Source organism: Hemitrygon akajei, chromosome 10 (assembly GCF_048418815.1).
Source record: "Hemitrygon akajei chromosome 10, sHemAka1.3, whole genome shotgun sequence".
Lineage (NCBI taxonomy): Eukaryota > Metazoa > Chordata > Chondrichthyes > Myliobatiformes > Dasyatidae > Hemitrygon > Hemitrygon akajei.
Window position 1 is genome coordinate 94,849,029 of NC_133133.1, and position 21,830 is coordinate 94,870,858.

Here is a 21,830-nt window from a genome sequence, read left to right on the forward strand (position 1 = left end):
ATGACAATGGGAAAGCATTGAGTTTGAATGACAATGGGAGTGCATTCAGTTTGAATGACAATGGGAGAGCATTGAGTTTGAATGATAATGGGAGAGCATTGTGTTTGAATGACAATGTGAGCTCATTGAGTTTGAATGACAATGGGAAAGCATTGAGTTTGAATGACAACGGGAAAGCATTGAGTTTGAATGACAATGGGAGTGCATTGAGTTTGAATGACAATGGGAGAGCATTGAGTTTGAATGACAATGGGAGAGTATTGTTCGAATGAGAATGGGAATGCATTGAGTTTGAATGACAATGTGAGCTCATTGAGTTTGAATGACAATGGGAGAGCTTTGAGTTTGAATGACAATGGGAGTACATTGAGTTTGAATGTCAATGGGAGAGCATTGTTCGAATGACAATGGGAGTTTTTTGAGTTCGAATGTCAATGGGAGAGCATTGTTCGAATGACAATGGGAGTTTTTTGAGTTCGAATGACAATGGGAGAGCATTGTTCGAATGACAATGGGAGTTTTTTGAGTTTGAATGACAATGGGAGTGCATTGAGTTTGAATGACAATGGGAGAGCATTGAGTTTGAATGATAATGGGAGTGCATTCAGTTTGAATGACAATGGGAGAGCATTGAGTTTGAATGACAGTGGGAAAGCATTGAGTTTGAATGACAATGGGAGTGCATTCAGTTTGAATGACAATGGGAGAGCATTGAGTTTGAATGATAATGGGAGAGCATTGTGTTTGAATGACAATGTGAGCCAATTGAGTTTGAATGACAATGGGAGTGCATTGAGTTTGAATGACAATGTGAGCTCATTGAGTTTGAATGACAATGGGAGTGCTTTGAGTTTGAATGACAATGGGAGAACATTGAGTTTGAATGACAATGGGAGAGCATTGAGTTTGAATTACAATGGGAAAGCATTGAGTTTGAATGACAATGGGAGAGCATTGTTCGAATGACAATGGGAAAGCATTGAGTTTGAATGACAATGGGAGAGCATTGTTCGAATGAGAATGGGAAAGCATTGTGTTTGAATGACAATGGGAGTGCATTGAGTTTGAATGACAATGTGAGCTCTTTGAGTTAGAATGACAATGGGAGAGCATTGCTCGAATGACAATGGGAGAGCATTGTTCGAATGACAATGGGAAAGTATTGAGTTTGAATGACAATGGGAGAGCATTGAGTTTGAATGACAATGTGAGCTCATTGAGTTCGAATGAGAATGGGGGTGCATTGAGTTTGAATGACAATGGGAGTGCTTTGAGTTTGAATGACAATGGGAGAACATTGAGTTTGAATGACAATGGGAGAGCATTGAGTTTGAATTACAATGGGAAAGCATTGAGTTTGAATGACAATGGGAGAGCATTGAGTTTGAATGACAATGGGAGAGCATTGAGTTTGAATGACAATGGGAGTGCTTTGAGTTTGAAAGAAAATGGGAGTGCATTATTCGAATGACAATGGGAAAGCATTGAGTTTGAATGACAATGGGAGAGCATTGAGTTTGAATGACAATGGGACAGCATTGTTCGAATGACAATGGGAATGCATTGAGTTTGAATGACAATGGGAGAGCATTGAGTTTGAATGACAATGTGAGCTCATTGAGTTTGAATGATAATGGGAGTGCTTTGAGTTTGAATGACAATGGGAGAGCATTATTCGAATGACAATGGGAAAGCATTGAGTTTGAATGACAATGGGAGTGCATTCAGTTTGAATGACAATGGGAGAGCATTGAGTTTGAATGATAATGGGAGAGCATTGTGTTTGAATGACAATGTGAGCTCATTGAGTTTGAATGACAATGGGAAAGCATTGAGTTTGAATGACAATGGGAGAGCATTGAGTTTGAATGACAATGGGAGAGCATTGTTCGAATGAGAATGGGAATGCATTGAGTTTGAATGACAATGGGAGAGCGTTGAGTTTGAATGACAATGGGAGAGCATTGTTCGAATGAGAATGGGAATGCATTGAGTTTGAATGACAATGGGAAAGCATTGACTTTGAATGACAAGGGGAGAGCGTTGAGTTCGAATGACAATGGGAGAGCATTGTTCGAATGACAATGGGAAAGCATTGAGTTTGAATGACAATGGGAGAGCATTGTTCGAATGAGAATGGGAAAGCATTGTGTTTGAATGACAATGGGAGTGCATTGAGTTTGAATGACAATGTGAGCTCTTTGAGTTAGAATGACAATGGGAGAGCATTGTTCGAATGACAATGGGAGAGCATTGTTCGAATGACAATGGGAAAGTATTGAGTTTGAATGACAATGGGAGAGCATTGAGTTTGAATGACAATGTGAGCTCATTGAGTTCGAATGAGAATGGGAGTGCATTGAGTTTGAATGACAATGGGAGTGCATTGAGTTTGAATGACAATGTGAGCTCATTGAGTTTGAATGACAATGGGAGTGCTTTGAGTTTGAATGACAATGGGAGAACATTGAGTTTGAATGACAATGGGAGAGCATTGAGTTTGAATTACAATGGGAAAGCATTGAGTTTGAATGACAATGGGAGAGCATTGTTCGAATGTCAATGGGAATGCATTGAGTTTGAATGACAATGTGAGCTCATTGAGTTTGAATGACAATGGGAGAGCATTGAGTTTGAATGACAATGGGAAAGCATTGAGTTTGAATGACAATGGGAGAGCATTGTTCGAATGACAATGGGAGTGCTTTGAGTTTGAATGACAATGTGAGCTCATTGAGTTGAATGACAATGGGAGAGCATTGAGTTTGAATGACAATGGGAAAGCATTGAGTTTGAATGACAATGGGAGAGCATTGTTCGAATGACAATGGGAATGCATTGAGTTTGAATGCCAATGGGAGTGCATTGAGTTTGAATGACATTGTGAGCTCATTGAGTTTGAATGACAATGGGAGAGCATTGTTCGAATGACAATGGGAGTTTTTTGAGTTTGAATGACAATGGGAGTGCATTGAGTTTGAATGACAATGGGAGAGCATTGAGTTTGAATGACAATGGGAGTACATTGAGTTTGAATGTCAATGGGAGAGCATTGTTCGAATGACAATGGGAGTTTTTTGAGTTCGAATGACAATGGGAAAGCATTGTTCGAATGACAATGGGAGTTTTTTGAGTTTGAATGACAATGGGAATGCATTGAGTTTGAATGACAATGTGTGCTCATTGAGTTTGAATGACAATGGGAGTGCTTTGAGTTTGAAGGACAATGGGAGAGCATTATTCGAATGACAATGGGAAAGCATTGAGTTTGAATGACAATGGGAGAGCATTGAGTTTGAATGACAATGGGAGAGCATTGTTCGAATGACAATGGGAATGCATTGAGTTTGAATGACAATGGGAGAGCATTGAGTTTGAATGACAATGTGAGCTCATTGAGTTTGAATGATAATGGGAGTGCTTTGAGTTTGAATGACAATGGGAGAGCATTATTCGAATGAAAATGGGAAAGCATTGAGTTTGAATGACAATGGGAGTGCATTCAGTTTGAATGACAATGGGAGAGCATTGAGTTTGAATGATAATGGGAGAGCATTGTGTTTGAATGACAATGTGAGCTCATTGAGTTTGAATGACAATGGGAAAGCATTGAGTTTGAATGACAACGGGAAAGCATTGAGTTTGAATGACAATGGGAGTGCATTGAGTTTGAATGACAATGGGAGAGCATTGAGTTTGAATGACAATGGGAGAGTATTGTTCGAATGAGAATGGGAATGCATTGAGTTTGAATGACAATGTGAGCTCATTGAGTTTGAATGACAATGGGAGAGCATTGAGTTTGAATGACAATGGGAGTACATTGAGTTTGAATGTCAATGGGAGAGCATTGTTCGAATGACAATGGGAGTTTTTTGAGTTCGAATGTCAATGGGAGAGCATTGTTCGAATGACAATGGGAGTTTTTTGAGTTCGAATGACAATGGGAGAGCATTGTTCGAATGACAATGGGAGTTTTTTGAGTTTGAATGACAATGGGAGTGCATTGAGTTTGAATGACAATGGGAGAGCATTGAGTTTGAATGATAATGGGAGTGCATTCAGTTTGAATGACAATGGGAGAGCATTGAGTTTGAATGACAGTGGGAAAGCATTGAGTTTGAATGACAATGGGAGTGCATTCAGTTTGAATGACAATGGGAGAGCATTGAGTTTGAATGATAATGGGAGAGCATTGTGTTTGAATGACAATGTGAGCCCATTGAGTTTGAATGACAATGGGAGTGCATTGAGTTTGAATGACAATGTGAGCTCATTGAGTTTGAATGACAATGGGAGTGCTTTGAGTTTGAATGACAATGGGAGAACATTGAGTTTGAATGACAATGGGAGAGCATTGAGTTTGAATTACAATGGGAAAGCATTGAGTTTGAATGACAATGGGAGAGCATTGTTCGAATGACAATGGGAAAGCATTGAGTTTGAATGACAATGGGAGAGCATTGTTCGAATGAGAATGGGAAAGCATTGTGTTTGAATGACAATGGGAGTGCATTGAGTTTGAATGACAATGTGAGCTCTTTGAGTTAGAATGACAATGGGAGAGCATTGTTCGAATGACAATGGGAGAGCATTGTTCGAATGACAATGGGAAAGTATTGAGTTTGAATGACAATGGGAGAGCATTGAGTTTGAATGACAATGTGAGCTCATTGAGTTCGAATGAGAATGGGAGTGCATTGAGTTTGAATGACAATGGGAGTGCTTTGAGTTTGAATGACAATGGGAGAACATTGAGTTTGAATGACAATGGGAGAGCATTGAGTTTGAATTACAATGGGAAAGCATTGAGTTTGAATGACAATGGGAGAGCATTGAGTTTGAATGACAATGGGAGAGCATTGAGTTTGAATGACAATGGGAGTGCTTTGAGTTTGAAAGAAAATGGGAGAGCATTATTCGAATGACAATGGGAAAGCATTGAGTTTGAATGACAATGGGAGAGCATTGAGTTTGAATGACAATGGGACAGCATTGTTCGAATGACAATGGGAATGCATTGAGTTTGAATGACAATGGGAGAGCATGGAGTTTGAATGACAATGTGAGCTCATTGAGTTTGAATGATAATGGGAGTGCTTTGAGTTTGAATGACAATGGGAGAGCATTATTCGAATGACAATGGGAAAGCATTGAGTTTGAATGACAATGGGAGTGCATTCAGTTTGAATGACAATGGGAGAGCATTGAGTTTGAATGATAATGGGAGAGCATTGTGTTTGAATGACAATGTGAGCTCATTGATTTTGAAAGACAATGGGAAAGCATTGAGTTTGAATGACAATGGGAGAGCATTGAGTTTGAATGACAATGGGAGAGCATTGTTCGAATGAGAATGGGAATGCATTGAGTTTGAATGACAATGGGAGAGCGTTGAGTTTGAATGACAATGGGAGAGCATTGTTCGAATGAGAATGGGAATGCATTGAGTTTGAATGACAATGGGAAAGCATTGACTTTGAATGACAAGGGGAGAGCGTTGAGTTTGAATGACAATGGGAGAGCATTGTTCGAATGAGAATGGGAAAGCATTGTGTTTGAATGACAATGGGAGTGCATTGAGTTTGAATGACAATGTGAGCTCTTTGAGTTAGAATGACAATGGGAGAGCATTGTTCGAATGACAATGGGAGAGCATTGTTCGAATGACAATGGGAAAGTATTGAGTTTGAATGACAATGGGAGAGCATTGAGTTTGAATGACAATGTGAGCTCATTGAGTTCGAATGAGAATGGGAGTGCATTGAGTTTGAATGACAATGGGAGTGCATTGAGTTTGAATGACAATGTGAGCTCATTGAGTTTGAATGACAATGGGAGTGCTTTGAGTTTGAATGACAATGGGAGAACATTGAGTTTGAATGACAATGGGAGAGCATTGAGTTTGAATTACAATGGGAAAGCATTGAGTTTGAATGACAATGGGAGAGCATTGTTCGAATGTCAATGGGAATGCATTGAGTTTGAATGACAATGTGAGCTCATTGAGTTTGAATGACAATGGGAGAGCATTGAGTTTGAATGACAATGGGAAAGCATTGAGTTTGAATGACAATGGGAGAGCATTGTTCGAATGACAATGGGAGTGCTTTGAGTTTGAATGACAATGTGAGCTCATTGAGTTGAATGACAATGGGAGAGCATTGAGTTTGAATGACAATGGGAAAGCATTGAGTTTGAATGACAATGGGAGAGCATTGTTCGAATGACAATGGGAATGCATTGAGTTTGAATGCCAATGGGAGTGCATTGAGTTTGAATGACATTGTGAGCTCATTGAGTTTGAATGACAATGGGAGAGCATTGTTCGAATGACAATGGGAGTTTTTTGAGTTTGAATGACAATGGGAGTGCATTGAGTTTGAATGACAATGGGAGAGCATTGAGTTTGAATGACAATGGGAGTACATTGAGTTTGAATGTCAATGGGAGAGCATTGTTCGAATGACAATGGGAGTTTTTTGAGTTCGAATGACAATGGGAAAGCATTGTTCGAATGACAATGGGAGTTTTTTGAGTTTGAATGACAATGGGAATGCATTGAGTTTGAATGACAATGTGTGCTCATTGAGTTTGAATGACAATGGGAGTGCTTTGAGTTTGAAGGACAATGGGAGAGCATTATTCGAATGACAATGGGAAAGCATTGAGTTTGAATGACAATGGGAGAGCATTGAGTTTGAATGACAATGGGAGAGCAATGTTCGAATGACAATGGGAATGCATTGAGTTTGAATGACAATGGGAGAGCATTGAGTTTGAATGACAATGTGAGCTCATTGAGTTTGAATGATAATGGGAGTGCTTTGAGTTTGAATGACAATGGGAGAGCATTATTCGAATGACAATGGGAAAGCATTGAGTTTGAATGACAATGGGAGTGCATTCAGTTTGAATGACAATGGGAGAGCATTGAGTTTGAATGATAATGGGAGAGCATTGTGTTTGAATGACAATGTGAGCTCATTGAGTTTGAATGACAATGGGAAAGCATTGAGTTTGAATGACAATGGGAGAGCATTGAGTTTGAATGACAATGGGAGAGCATTGTTCGAATGAGAATGGGAATGCATTGAGTTTGAATGACAATGGGAGAGCGTTGAGTTTGAATGACAATGGGAGAGCATTGTTCGAATGAGAATGGGAATGCATTGAGTTTGAATGACAATGGGAGAGCGTTGAGTTTGAATGACAATGGGAAAGCATTGACTTTGAATGACAAGGGGAGAGCGTTGAGTTCGAATGACAATGGGAGAGCATTGTTCGAATGACAATGGGAAAGCATTGAGTTTGAATGACAATGGGAGAACATTGTTCGAATGAGAATGGGAAAGCATTGAGTTTGAATGACAATGGGAGTGCATTGAGTTTGAATGACAATGTGAGCACTTTGAGTTAGAATGACAATGGGAGAGCATTGTTCGAATGACAATGGGAGAGCATTGTTCGAATGACAATGGGAAAGTATTGAGTTTGAATGACAATGGGAGAGCATTGAGTTTGAATGACAATGTGAGCTCATTGAGTTCGAATGAGAATGGGAGTGCATTGAGTTTGAATGACAATGGGAGTGCATTGAGTTTGAATGACAATGTGAGCTCATTGAGTTTGAATGACAATGGGAGTGCTTTGAGTTTGAATGACAATGGGAGAACATTGAGTTTGAATGACAATGGGAGAGCATTGAGTTTGAATTACAATGGGAAAGCATTGAGTTTGAATGACAATGGGAGAGCATTGTTCGAATGTCAATGGGAATGCATTGAGATTGAATGACAATGTGAGCTGTTTGAGTTTGAATGACAATGGGAGAGCATTGAGTTTGAATGACAATGGGAAAGCATTGAGTTTGAATGACAATGGGAGAGCATTGTTCGAATGACAATGGGAGTTTTTTGAGTTTGAATGACAATGGGAGTGCATTGAGTTTGAATGACAATGGGAGTACATTGAGTTTGAATGACAATGGGAGAGCATTGTTCGAATGACAATGGGAGAGCATTGAGTTTGAATGACAATGGGAGAGCATTGAGTTTGAATGACAATGGGAGAGCATTGAGTTTGAATGACAATGGGAAAGCATTGAGTTTGAATGACAATGGGAGAGCATTGTTCGAATGACAATGGGAATGCATTGAGTTTGAATGACAATGGGAGTGCATTGAGTTTGAATGACATTGTGAGCTCATTGAGATTGAATGACAATGGGAGAGCATTGAGTTTGAATGACAATGGGAGAGCATTGTTCGAATGACAATGGGAGTTTTTTGAGTTTGAATGACAATGGGAGTGCATTGAGTTTGAATGACAATGGGAGAGCATTGAGTTTGAATGACAATGGGAGTAGATTGAGTTTGAATGACAATGGGAGAGCATTGTTCGAATGACAATGGGAGTTTTTGGAGTTCGAATGACAATGGGAGAGCATTATTCGAATGACAATAGGAAAGCATTGAGTTTGAATGACAATGGGAGAGCATTGAGTTTGAATGACAATGGGAGAGCATTGAGTTGGAATGACAATGGGAGAGCATTGTTCGAATGACAATGGGAGAGCATTGAGTTTGAATGACAATGGGAGAGCATTGAGTTTGACTGACAATGGGAGAGCATTGAGTTTGAATGACAATAGGAAAGCATTGAGTTTGAATGACAATGGGAAAGCATTGAGTTTGAATGACAATGGGAGAGCATTGTTCGATTGACAATGGGAGAGCATTGAGTTTGAATGACAATGGGAAAGCATTGAGTTTGAATGACAATGGGAGAGCATTGAGTTTGAATGACAATGGGAAAGCATTGAGTTTGAATGACAATGGGAGAGCATTGAGTTTGAATGACAATGGGAGAGCATTGAGTTTGAATGACAATGGGAGAGCATTGAGTTTGAATGACAATGGGAAAGCATTGAGTTTGAATGACAATGGGAGAGCATTGAGTTTGAATGACAATTGGAAAGCATTGAGTTTGAATGACAATGGGAGAGCATTGTTCGAATGACAATGGGAGAGCATCAATTTTGAATGACAATGGGAGACCATTGTTTGAATGAGAAAGGGAGAGCATTGAGTTCGAATGACAAACAGAGAGTATTGAGTTCCAGTGATAATGGGAGTGAATTGAGTTGCAATGAAAATGGTAGATCATTGTTTCAATGACAATGGGAGAAGATTGATTTCAATGACAAAGGGAGAGCGTTGAGTTTGAATGACAATGGGAGAGCGTTGAGTTTGAATGACAATGGGCGAGCATTGAGTTTGAATGACAATGGGCGAGCATTGAGATTGAAAGACAATGGGAGAGCACTGAGTTCGAATGACAATGGGAGTGCATTGAGTTTGAATGACAATGTGAGCTCATTGAGTTTGAATGACAATGGGAGTGCTTTGAGTTTGAATGTCAATGGGAGAGCATTATTCGAATGACAATGGGAAAGCATTGAGTTTGAATGACAATGGGAGTGCATTGAGTTTGAATGACAATGGAGAGCATTGAGTTTGAATGACAATGGGAGAGCATTGTGTTTGAATGACAATGTGAGCTCATTGAGTTTGAATGACAATGGGAAAGCATTGAGTTTGAATGACAATGGGAGAGCTTTGAGTTTGAATGACAATGGGAGTGCATTGATTTTGAATGACAATGGGACAGCATTGTTCGAATGACATTGGGAATGCATTGAGTTTAAATGACAATGGGAGTGCATTGAGTTTGAATGACAATGTGAGCTCATTGAGTTTGAATGATAATGGGAGTCCTTTGAGTTTGAATGACAATGGGAGAGCATTATTCGAATGACAGTGGGAAAGCATTGAGTTTGAATGACAATGGGAGTGCATTCAGTTTGAATGATAATGGGAGAGCATTGTGTTTGAATGACAATGTGAGCTCATTGAGTTTGAATGACAATGGGAAAGCATTGAGTTTGAATGACAATGGGAAAGCATTGAGTTCGAATGACAATGGGAAAGCATTGAGTTTGAATGACAATGGGAAAGCATTGAGTTTGAATGACAATGGGAGAGCTTTGAGTTTGAATGACAATGGGAGTGCATTGATTTTGAATGACAATGGGACAGCATTGTTCGAATGACATTGGGAATGCATTGAGTTTAAATGACAATGGGAGTGCATTGAGTTTGAATGACAATGTGAGCTCATTGAGTTTGAATGATAATGGGAGTCCTTTGAGTTTGAATGACAATGGGAGAGCATTATTCGAATGACAGTGGGAAAGCATTGAGTTTGAATGACAATGGGAGTGCATTCAGTTTGAATGATAATGGGAGAGCATTGTGTTTGAATGACAATGTGAGCTCATTGAGTTTGAATGACAATGGGAAAGCATTGAGTTTGAATGACAATGGGAAAGCATTGAGTTCGAATGACAATGGGAAAGCATTGAGTTTGAATGACAATGGGAGTGCATTGAGTTTGAATGACAATGGGAGAGCATTGAGTTTGAATGACAATGGGAGTACATTGAGTTTGAATGACAATGGGAGAGCATTGTTCGAATGACAATGGGAGAGCATTGAGTTTGAATGACAATGGGAGAGCATTGAGTTTGAATGACAATGGGAGAGTATTGTTCGAATGAGAATGGGAATGCATTGAGTTTGAATGACAATGGGAGAGCATTGTTCGAATGAGAATGGGAATGCATTGAGTTTGAATGACAATGGGAGTGCATTGAGTTTGAATGACATTGTGAGCTCATTGAGTTTGAATGACAATGGGAGAGCATTGAGTTTGAATGACAATGGGAGAGCATTGTTCGAATGACAATGGGAGTTTTTTGAGTTTGAATGACAATGGGAGTGCATTGAGTTTGAATGACAATGGGAGAGCATTGAGTTTGAATGACAATGGGAGTACATTGAGTTTGAATGACAATGGGAGAGCATTGTTCGAATGACAATGGGAGAGCATTGAGTTTGAATGACAATGGGAGAGCATTGAGTTCGAATGACAATGGGAAAGCATTGAGTTTGAATGACAATGGGAGAGCATTGTTCGAATGACAATGGGAGAGCATTGAGTTTGAATGACAATGGGAAAGCATTGAGTTTGAATGACAATGGGAGAGCATTGAGTTTGAATGACAATGTGAAAGCATTGAGTTTGAATGACAATGGGAAAGCATTGAGTTTGAATGACAATGGGAGAGCATTGAGTTTGAATGACAATTGGAAAGCATTGAGTTTGAATGACAATGGGAGAGCATTGAGTTTGAATGACAATGGGAGAGCATCGATTTTGAATGACAATGGGAGACCATTGTTTGAATGAGAAAGGGAGAGCATTGAGTTCGAATGACAAACAGAGAGTATTGAGTTCCAGTGATAATGGGAGAATTGAGTTGCAATGAAAATGGTAGATCATTGTTTCAATGACAATGGGAGAAGATTGATTTCAATGACAATGGGAGAGCGTTGAGTTTGAATGACAATGGGCGAGCATTGAGTTTGAATGACAATGGGCGAGCATTGAGATTGAAAGACAATGGGAGAGCACTGAGTTCGAATGACAATGGGAGTGCATTGAGGTTGAATGACAATGTGAGCTCATTGAGTTTGAATGACAATGGGAGTGCTTTGAGTTTGAATGACAATGGGAGAGCATTATTCGAATGACAATGGGAAAGCATTGAGTTTGAATGACAATGTGAGCTCATTGAGTTTGAATGACAATGGGAGAGCATTGAGTTTGAATGACAATGTGAGCTCATTGAGTTTGAATGACAATGGGAAAGCATTGAGTTTGAATGACAATGGGAATGCATTGAGTTTGAATGACAATGGGAGTGCATTGAGTTTGAATGACAATGTGAGCTCATTGAGTTTGAATTACAATGGGAGAGCGTTGATTTTGAATGACAATGGGCGAGCATTGAGTTTGAATGACAATGGGCGAGCATTGAGATTGAAAGACAATGGGAGAGCACTGAGTTCGAATGACAATGGGAGTGCATTGAGTTTGAATGACAATGGGAGTGCTTTGAGTTTGAATGACAAAGGGAGAGCATTATTCGAATGACAATGGGAAAGCATTGAGTTTGAATGACAATGGGAGTGCATTGAGTTTGAATGACAATGGGAGAACATTGAGTTTGAATGACAATGGGAGAGCATTGTGTTTGAATGTCAATGTGAGCTCATTGAGTTTGAATGACAATGGGAAAGCATTGAGTTTGAATGACAATGGGAGTGCTTTGAGTTTGAAAGAAAATGGGAGAGCATTATTCGAATGACAATGGGAAAGCATTGAGTTTGAATGACAATGGGAGAGCATTGAGTTTGAATGACAATGGGAATGCATTGAGTTTGAATGACAATGGGAGTGCATTGAGTTTGAATGACAATGTGAGCTCATTGAGTTTGAATGATAATGGGAGTGCTTTGAGTTTGAATGACAATGGGAGAGCATTATTCGAATGACAATGGGAAAGCATTGAGTTTGAATGACAATGGGAGAGCATTATTCGAATGACAATGGGAAAGCATTGAGTTTGAATGACAATGGGAGTGCATTCAGTTTGAATGACAATGGGAGAGCATTGAGTTTGAATGATAATGGGAAAGCATTGTGTTTGAATGACAATGTGAGCTCATTGAGTTTGAATGACAATGGGAAAGCATTGAGTTTGAATGACAACGGGAAAGCATTGAGTTTGAATGACAAAGGGAGAGCATTGAGTTTGAATGACAATGGGAGAGCATTGTTCGAATGAGAATGGGAATGCATTGAGTTTGAATGACAATGGGAGAGCATTGTTCGAATGAGAATGGGAATGCATTGAGTTTGAATGACAATGGGAGTGCATTGAGTTTGAATGACATTGGGAGAGCATTGAGTTTGATTGACAATGAGAGTACATTGAGTTTGAATGACAATGGGAGAGCATTGTTCGAATGACAATGGGAGAGCATTGAGTTTGAATGACAATGGGAGAGCATTGAGTTTGAATGACAATGGGAGAGTATTGAGTTTGAATGACAATGGGAGTGCATTGAGTTTGAATGACAATGGGAGAGCATTGAGTGTGAATGACAATGTGAGCTCTTTGAGTTCGAATGACAATGGGAGTGCTTTGAGTTTGAATGACAATGGGAGAGCATTATTCGAATGACAATGGGAAAGCATTGAGTTTGAATGACAATGGGAGAGCATTGTTCGAATGACAATGGGAGAGCATTGAGTTTGAATGACAATGGGAAAGCATTGAGTTTGAATGACAATGGGAAAGCATTGAGTTTGAATGACAATGGGAAAGCATTGAGTTTGAATGACAATGGGAGAGCATTGAGTTTGAATGACAATGGGAAAGCATTGAGTTTGAATGACAATGGGAGAGCATTGAGTTTGAATGACAATGGGAAAGCATTGAGTTTGAATGACAATGGGAAAGCATTGAGTTTGAATGAAAATGGGAGAGCATTGAGTTTGAATGACAATTGGAAAGCATTGAGTTTGAATGACAATGGGAGAGCATTGAGTTTGAATGACAATGGGAAAGCATTGAGTTTGAATGACAATGGGAAAGCATTGAGTTTGAATGACAATGGGAGAGCGTTGAGTTTGAATGACAATGGGAGAGCGTTGAGTTTGAATGACAATGGTCGAGCATTGAGTTTGAATGACAATGGGCGAGCATTGAGATTGAAAGACAATGGGAGAGCACTGAGTTCGAATGACAATGGGAGTGCATTGAGTTTGAATGACAATGTGAGCTCATTGAGTTTGAATGACAATGGGAGTGCTTTGAGTTTGAATGACAATGGGAGAGCATTATTCGAATGACAATGGGAAAGCATTGAGTTTGAATGACAATGGGAGTGCATTGAGTTTGAATGACAATGGGAGAGCATTGAGTTTGAATGACAATGGGAGAGCATTGTGTTTGAATGACAATGTGAGCTCATTGAGTTTGAATGACAATGGGAAAGCATTGAGTTTGAATGACAATGGGAGAGCATTGAGTTTGAATGACAATGGGAGAGCATTGAGTTTGAATGACAATGGGAGAGCATTGAGTTTGAATGACAATGGGAGTGCTTTGAGTTTGAAAGAAAATGGGAGTGCATTATTCGAATGACAATGGGAAAGCATTGAGTTTGAATGACAATGGGACAGCATTGTTCGAATGACAATGGGAATGCATTGAGTTTGAATGACAATGGGAGAGCATTGAGTTTGAATGACAATGTGAGCTCATTGAGTTTGAATGATAATGGGAGTGCTTTGAGTTTGAATGACAATGGGAGAGCATTATTCGAATGACAATGGGAAAGCATTGAGTTTGAATGACAATGGGAGTGCATTCAGTTTGAATGACAATGGGAGAGCATTGAGTTTGAATGATAATGGGAGAGCATTGTGTTTGAATGACAATGTGAGCTCATTGAGTTTGAATGACAATGGGAAAGCATTGAGTTTGAATGACAATGGGAGAGCATTGAGTTTGAATGACAATGGGAGAGCATTGTTCGAATGAGAATGGGAATGCATTGAGTTTGAATGACAATGGGAGAGCGTTGAGTTTGAATGACAATGGGAGAGCATTGTTCGAATGAGAATGGGAATGCATTGAGTTTGAATGACAATGGGAGAGCGTTGAGTTTGAATGACAATGGGAAAGCATTGACTTTGAATGACAAGGGGAGAGCGTTGAGTTCGAATGACAGTGGGAGAGCATTGTTCGAATGACAATGGGAAAGCATTGAGTTTGAATGACAATGGGAGAGCATTGTTCGAATGAGAATGGGAAAGCATTGTGTTTGAATGACAATGGGAGTGCATTGAGTTTGAATGACAATGTGAGCTCTTTGAGTTAGAATGACAATGGGAGAGCATTGTTCGAATGACAATGGGAGAGCATTGTTCGAATGACAATGGGAAAGTATTGAGTTTGAATGACAATGGGAGAGCATTGAGTTTGAATGACAATGTGAGCTCATTGAGTTCGAATGAGAATGGGAGTGCATTGAGTTTGAATGACAATGGGAGTGCTTTGAGTTTGAATGACAATGGGAGAACATTGAGTTTGAATGACAATGGGAGAGCATTGAGTTTGAATTACAATGGGAAAGCATTGAGTTTGAATGACAATGGGAGAGCATTGTTCGAATGTCAATGGGAATGCATTGAGTTTGAATGACAATGTGAGCTCATTGAGTTTGAATGACAATGGGAGAGCATTGAGTTTGAATGACAATGGGAAAGCATTGAGTTTGAATGACAATGGGAGAGCATTGTTCGAATGACAATGGGAGTGCTTTGAGTTTGAATGACAATGTGAGCTCATTGAGTTGAATGACAATGGGAGAGCATTGAGTTTGAATGACAATGGGAAAGCATTGAGTTTGAATGACAATGGGAAAGCATTGAGTTTGAATGACAATGGGAGAGCGTTGAGTTTGAATGACAATGGGAGAGCGTTGAGTTTGAATGACAATGGTCGAGCATTGAGTTTGAATGACAATGGGCGAGCATTGAGATTGAAAGACAATGGGAGAGCACTGAGTTCGAATGACAATGGGAGTGCATTGAGTTTGAATGACAATGTGAGCTCATTGAGTTTGAATGACAATGGGAGTGCTTTGAGTTTGAATGACAATGGGAGAGCATTATTCGAATGACAATGGGAAAGCATTGAGTTTGAATGACAATGGGAGTGCATTGAGTTTGAATGACAATGGGAGAGCATTGAGTTTGAATGACAATGGGAGAGCATTGTGTTTGAATGACAATGTGAGCTCATTGAGTTTGAATGACAATGGGAAAGCATTGAGTTTGAATGACAATGGGAGAGCATTGAGTTTGAATGACAATGGGAGAGCATTGAGTTTGAATGACAATGGGAGAGCATTGAGTTTGAATGACAATGGGAGTGCTTTGAGTTTGAAAGAAAATGGGAGTGCATTATTCGAATGACAATGGGAAAGCATTGAGTTTGAATGACAATGGGACAGCATTGTTCGAATGACAATGGGAATGCATTGAGTTTGAATGACAATGGGAGAGCATTGAGTTTGAATGACAATGTGAGCTCATTGAGTTTGAATGATAATGGGAGTGCTTTGAGTTTGAATGACAATGGGAGAGCATTATTCGAATGACAATGGGAAAGCATTGAGTTTGAATGACAATGGGAGTGCATTCAGTTTGAATGACAATGGGAGAGCATTGAGTTTGAATGATAATGGGAGAGCATTGTGTTTGAATGACAATGTGAGCTCATTGAGTTTGAATGACAATGGGAAAGCATTGAGTTTGAATGACAATGGGAGAGCATTGAGTTTGAATGACAATGGGAGAGCATTGTTCGAATGAGAATGGGAATGCATTGAGTTTGAATGACAATGGGAGAGCGTTGAGTTTGAATGACAATGGGAGAGCATTGTTCGAATGAGAATGGGAATGCATTGAGTTTGAATGACAATGGGAGAGCGTTGAGTTTGAATGACAATGGGAAAGCATTGACTTTGAATGACAAGGGGAGAGCGTTGAGTTCGAATGACAGTGGGAGAGCATTGTTCGAATGACAATGGGAAAGCATTGAGTTTGAATGACAATGGGAGAGCATTGTTCGAATGAGAATGGGAAAGCATTGTGTTTGAATGACAATGGGAGTGCATTGAGTTTGAATGACAATGTGAGCTCTTTGAGTTAGAATGACAATGGGAGAGCATTGTTCGAATGACAATGGGAGAGCATTGTTCGAATGACAATGGGAAAGTATTGAGTTTGAATGACAATGGGAGAGCATTGAGTTTGAATGACAATGTGAGCTCATTGAGTTCGAATGAGAATGGGAGTGCATTGAGTTTGAATGACAATGGGAGTGCTTTGAGTTTGAATGACAATGTGAGCTCATTGAGTTTGAATGACAATGGGAAAGCATTGAGTTTGAATGACAATGGGAGAGCATTGTTCGAATGACAATGGGAGAGCATTGAGTTTGAATGACAATGGGAAAGCATTGAGTTTGAATGACAATGGGAGAGCATTGAGTTTGAATGACAATGTGAAAGCATTGAGTTTGAATGACAATGGGAAAGCATTGAGTTTGAATGACAATGGGAGAGCATTGAGTTTGAATGACAATTGGAAAGCATTGAGTTTGAATGACAATGGGAGAGCATTGAGTTTGAATGACAATGGGAGAGCATCGATTTTGAATGACAATGGGAGACCATTGTTTGAATGAGAAAGGGAGAGCATTGAGTTCGAATGACAAACAGAGAGTATTGAGTTCCAGTGATAATGGGAGAATTGAGTTGCAATGAAAATGGTAGATCATTGTTTCAATGACAATGGGAGAAGATTGATTTCAATGACAATGGGAGAGCGTTGAGTTTGAATGACAATGGGCGAGCATTGAGTTTGAATGACAATGGGCGAGCATTGAGATTGAAAGACAATGGGAGAGCACTGAGTTCGAATGACAATGGGAGTGCATTGAGGTTGAATGACAATGTGAGCTCATTGAGTTTGAATGACAATGGGAGTGCTTTGAGTTTGAATGACAATGGGAGAGCATTATTCGAATGACAATGGGAAAGCATTGAGTTTGAATGACAATGTGAGCTCATTGAGTTTGAATGACAATGGGAGAGCATTGAGTTTGAATGACAATGTGAGCTCATTGAGTTTGAATGACAATGGGAAAGCATTGAGTTTGAATGACAATGGGAATGCATTGAGTTTGAATGACAATGGGAGTGCATTGAGTTTGAATGACAATGTGAGCTCATTGAGTTTGAATTACAATGGGAGAGCGTTGATTTTGAATGACAATGGGCGAGCATTGAGTTTGAATGACAATGGGCGAGCATTGAGATTGAAAGACAATGGGAGAGCACTGAGTTCGAATGACAATGGGAGTGCATTGAGTTTGAATGACAATGGGAGTGCTTTGAGTTTGAATGACAAAGGGAGAGCATTATTCGAATGACAATGGGAAAGCATTGAGTTTGAATGACAATGGGAGTGCATTGAGTTTGAATGACAATGGGAGAACATTGAGTTTGAATGACAATGGGAGAGCATTGTGTTTGAATGTCAATGTGAGCTCATTGAGTTTGAATGACAATGGGAAAGCATTGAGTTTGAATGACAATGGGAGTGCTTTGAGTTTGAAAGAAAATGGGAGAGCATTATTCGAATGACAATGGGAAAGCATTGAGTTTGAATGACAATGGGAGAGCATTGAGTTTGAATGACAATGGGAATGCATTGAGTTTGAATGACAATGGGAGTGCATTGAGTTTGAATGACAATGTGAGCTCATTGAGTTTGAATGATAATGGGAGTGCTTTGAGTTTGAATGACAATGGGAGAGCATTATTCGAATGACAATGGGAAAGCATTGAGTTTGAATGACAATGGGAGAGCATTATTCGAATGACAATGGGAAAGCATTGAGTTTGAATGACAATGGGAGTGCATTCAGTTTGAATGACAATGGGAGAGCATTGAGTTTGAATGATAATGGGAAAGCATTGTGTTTGAATGACAATGTGAGCTCATTGAGTTTGAATGACAATGGGAAAGCATTGAGTTTGAATGACAACGGGAAAGCATTGAGTTTGAATGACAAAGGGAGAGCATTGAGTTTGAATGACAATGGGAGAGCATTGTTCGAATGAGAATGGGAATGCATTGAGTTTGAATGACAATGGGAGAGCATTGTTCGAATGAGAATGGGAATGCATTGAGTTTGAATGACAATGGGAGTGCATTGAGTTTGAATGACATTGGGAGAGCATTGAGTTTGATTGACAATGAGAGTACATTGAGTTTGAATGACAATGGGAGAGCATTGTTCGAATGACAATGGGAGAGCATTGAGTTTGAATGACAATGGGAGAGCATTGAGTTTGAATGACAATGGGAGAGTATTGAGTTTGAATGACAATGGGAGTGCATTGAGTTTGAATGACAATGGGAGAGCATTGAGTGTGAATGACAATGTGAGCTCTTTGAGTTCGAATGACAATGGGAGTGCTTTGAGTTTGAATGACAATGGGAGAGCATTATTCGAATGACAATGGGAAAGCATTGAGTTTGAATGACAATGGGAGAGCATTGTTCGAATGACAATGGGAGAGCATTGAGTTTGAATGACAATGGGAAAGCATTGAGTTTGAATGACAATGGGAAAGCATTGAGTTTGAATGACAATGGGAAAGCATTGAGTTTGAATGACAATGGGAGAGCATTGAGTTTGAATGACAATGGGAAAGCATTGAGTTTGAATGACAATGGGAGAGCATTGAGTTTGAATGACAATGGGAAAGCATTGAGTTTGAATGACAATGGGAAAGCATTGAGTTTGAATGAAAATGGGAGAGCATTGAGTTTGAATGACAATTGGAAAGCATTGAGTTTGAATGACAATGGGAGAGCATTGAGTTTGAATGACAATGGGAAAGCATTGAGTTTGAATGACAATGGGAAAGCATTGAGTTTGAATGACAATGGGAGAGCGTTGAGTTTGAATGACAATGGGAGAGCGTTGAGTTTGAATGACAATGGTCGAGCATTGAGTTTGAATGACAATGGGCGAGCATTGAGATTGAAAGACAATGGGAGAGCACTGAGTTCGAATGACAATGGGAGTGCATTGAGTTTGAATGACAATGTGAGCTCATTGAGTTTGAATGACAATGGGAGTGCTTTGAGTTTGAATGACAATGGGAGAGCATTATTCGAATGACAATGGGAAAGCATTGAGTTTGAATGACAATGGGAGTGCATTGAGTTTGAATGACAATGGGAGAGCATTGAGTTTGAATGACAATGGGAGAGCATTGTGTTTGAATGACAATGTGAGCTCATTGAGTTTGAATGACAATGGGAAAGCATTGAGTTTGAATGACAATGGGAGAGCATTGAGTTTGAATGACAATGGGAGAGCATTGAGTTTGAATGACAATGGGAGAGCATTGAGTTTGAATGACAATGGGAGTGCTTTGAGTTTGAAAGAAAATGGGAGTGCATTATTCGAATGACAATGGGAAAGCATTGAGTTTGAATGACAATGGGACAGCATTGTTCGAATGACAATGGGAATGCATTGAGTTTGAATGACAATGGGAGAGCATTGAGTTTGAATGACAATGTGAGCTCATTGAGTTTGAATGATAATGGGAGTGCTTTGAGTTTGAATGACAATGGGAGAGCATTATTCGAATGACAATGGGAAAGCATTGAGTTTGAATGACAATGGGAGTGCATTCAGTTTGAATGACAATGGGAGAGCATTGAGTTTGAATGATAATGGGAGAGCATTGTGTTTGAATGACAATGTGAGCTCATTGAGTTTGAATGACAATGGGAAAGCATTGAGTTTGAATGACAATGGGAGAGCATTGAGTTTGAATGACAATGGGAGAGCATTGTTCGAATGAGAATGGGAATGCATTGAGTTTGAATGACAATGGGAGAGCGTTGAGTTTGAATGACAATGGGAGAGCATTGTTCGAATGAGAATGGGAATGCATTGAGTTTGAATGACAATGGGAGAGCGTTGAGTTTGAATGACAATGGGAAAGCATTGACTTTGAATGACAAGGGGAGAGCGTTGAGTTCGAATGACAGTGGGAGAGCATTGTTCGAATGACAATGGGAAAGCATTGAGTTTGAATGACAATGGGAGAGCATTGTTCGAATGAGAATGGGAAAGCATTGTGTTTGAATGACAATGGGAGTGCATTGAGTTTGAATGACAATGTGAGCTCTTTGAGTTAGAATGACAATGGGAGAGCATTGTTCGAATGACAATGGGAGAGCATTGTTCGAATGACAATGGGAAAGTATTGAGTTTGAATGACAATGGGAGAGCATTGAGTTTGAATGACAATGTGAGCTCATTGAGTTCGAATGAGAATGGGAGTGCATTGAGTTTGAATGACAATGGGAGTGCTTTGAGTTTGAATGACAATGGGAGAACATTGAGTTTGAATGACAATGGGAGAGCATTGAGTTTGAATTACAATGGGAAAGCATTGAGTTTGAATGACAATGGGAGAGCATTGTTCGAATGTCAATGGGAATGCATTGAGTTTGAATGACAATGTGAGCTCATTGAGTTTGAATGACAATGGGAGAGCATTGAGTTTGAATGACAATGGGAAAGCATTGAGTTTGAATGACAATGGGAGAGCATTGTTCGAATGACAATGGGAGTGCTTTGAGTTTGAATGACAATGTGAGCTCATTGAGTTGAATGACAATGGGAGAGCATTGAGTTTGAATGACAATGGGAAAGCATTGAGTTTGAATGACAATGGGAAAGCATTGAGTTTGAATGACAATGGGAGAGCGTTGAGTTTGAATGACAATGGGAGAGCGTTGAGTTTGAATGACAATGGTCGAGCATTGAGTTTGAATGACAATGGGCGAGCATTGAGATTGAAAGACAATGGGAGAGCACTGAGTTCGAATGACAATGGGAGTGCATTGAGTTTGAATGACAATGTGAGCTCATTGAGTTTGAATGACAATGGGAGTGCTTTGAGTTTGAATGACAATGGGAGAGCATTATTCGAATGACAATGGGAAAGCATTGAGTTTGAATGACAATGGGAGTGCATTGAGTTTGAATGACAATGGGAGAGCATTGAGTTTGAATGACAATGGGAGAGCATTGTGTTTGAATGACAATGTGAGCTCATTGAGTTTGAATGACAATGGGAAAGCATTGAGTTTGAATGACAATGGGAGAGCATTGAGTTTGAATGACAATGGGAGAGCATTGAGTTTGAATGACAATGGGAGAGCATTGAGTTTGAATGACAATG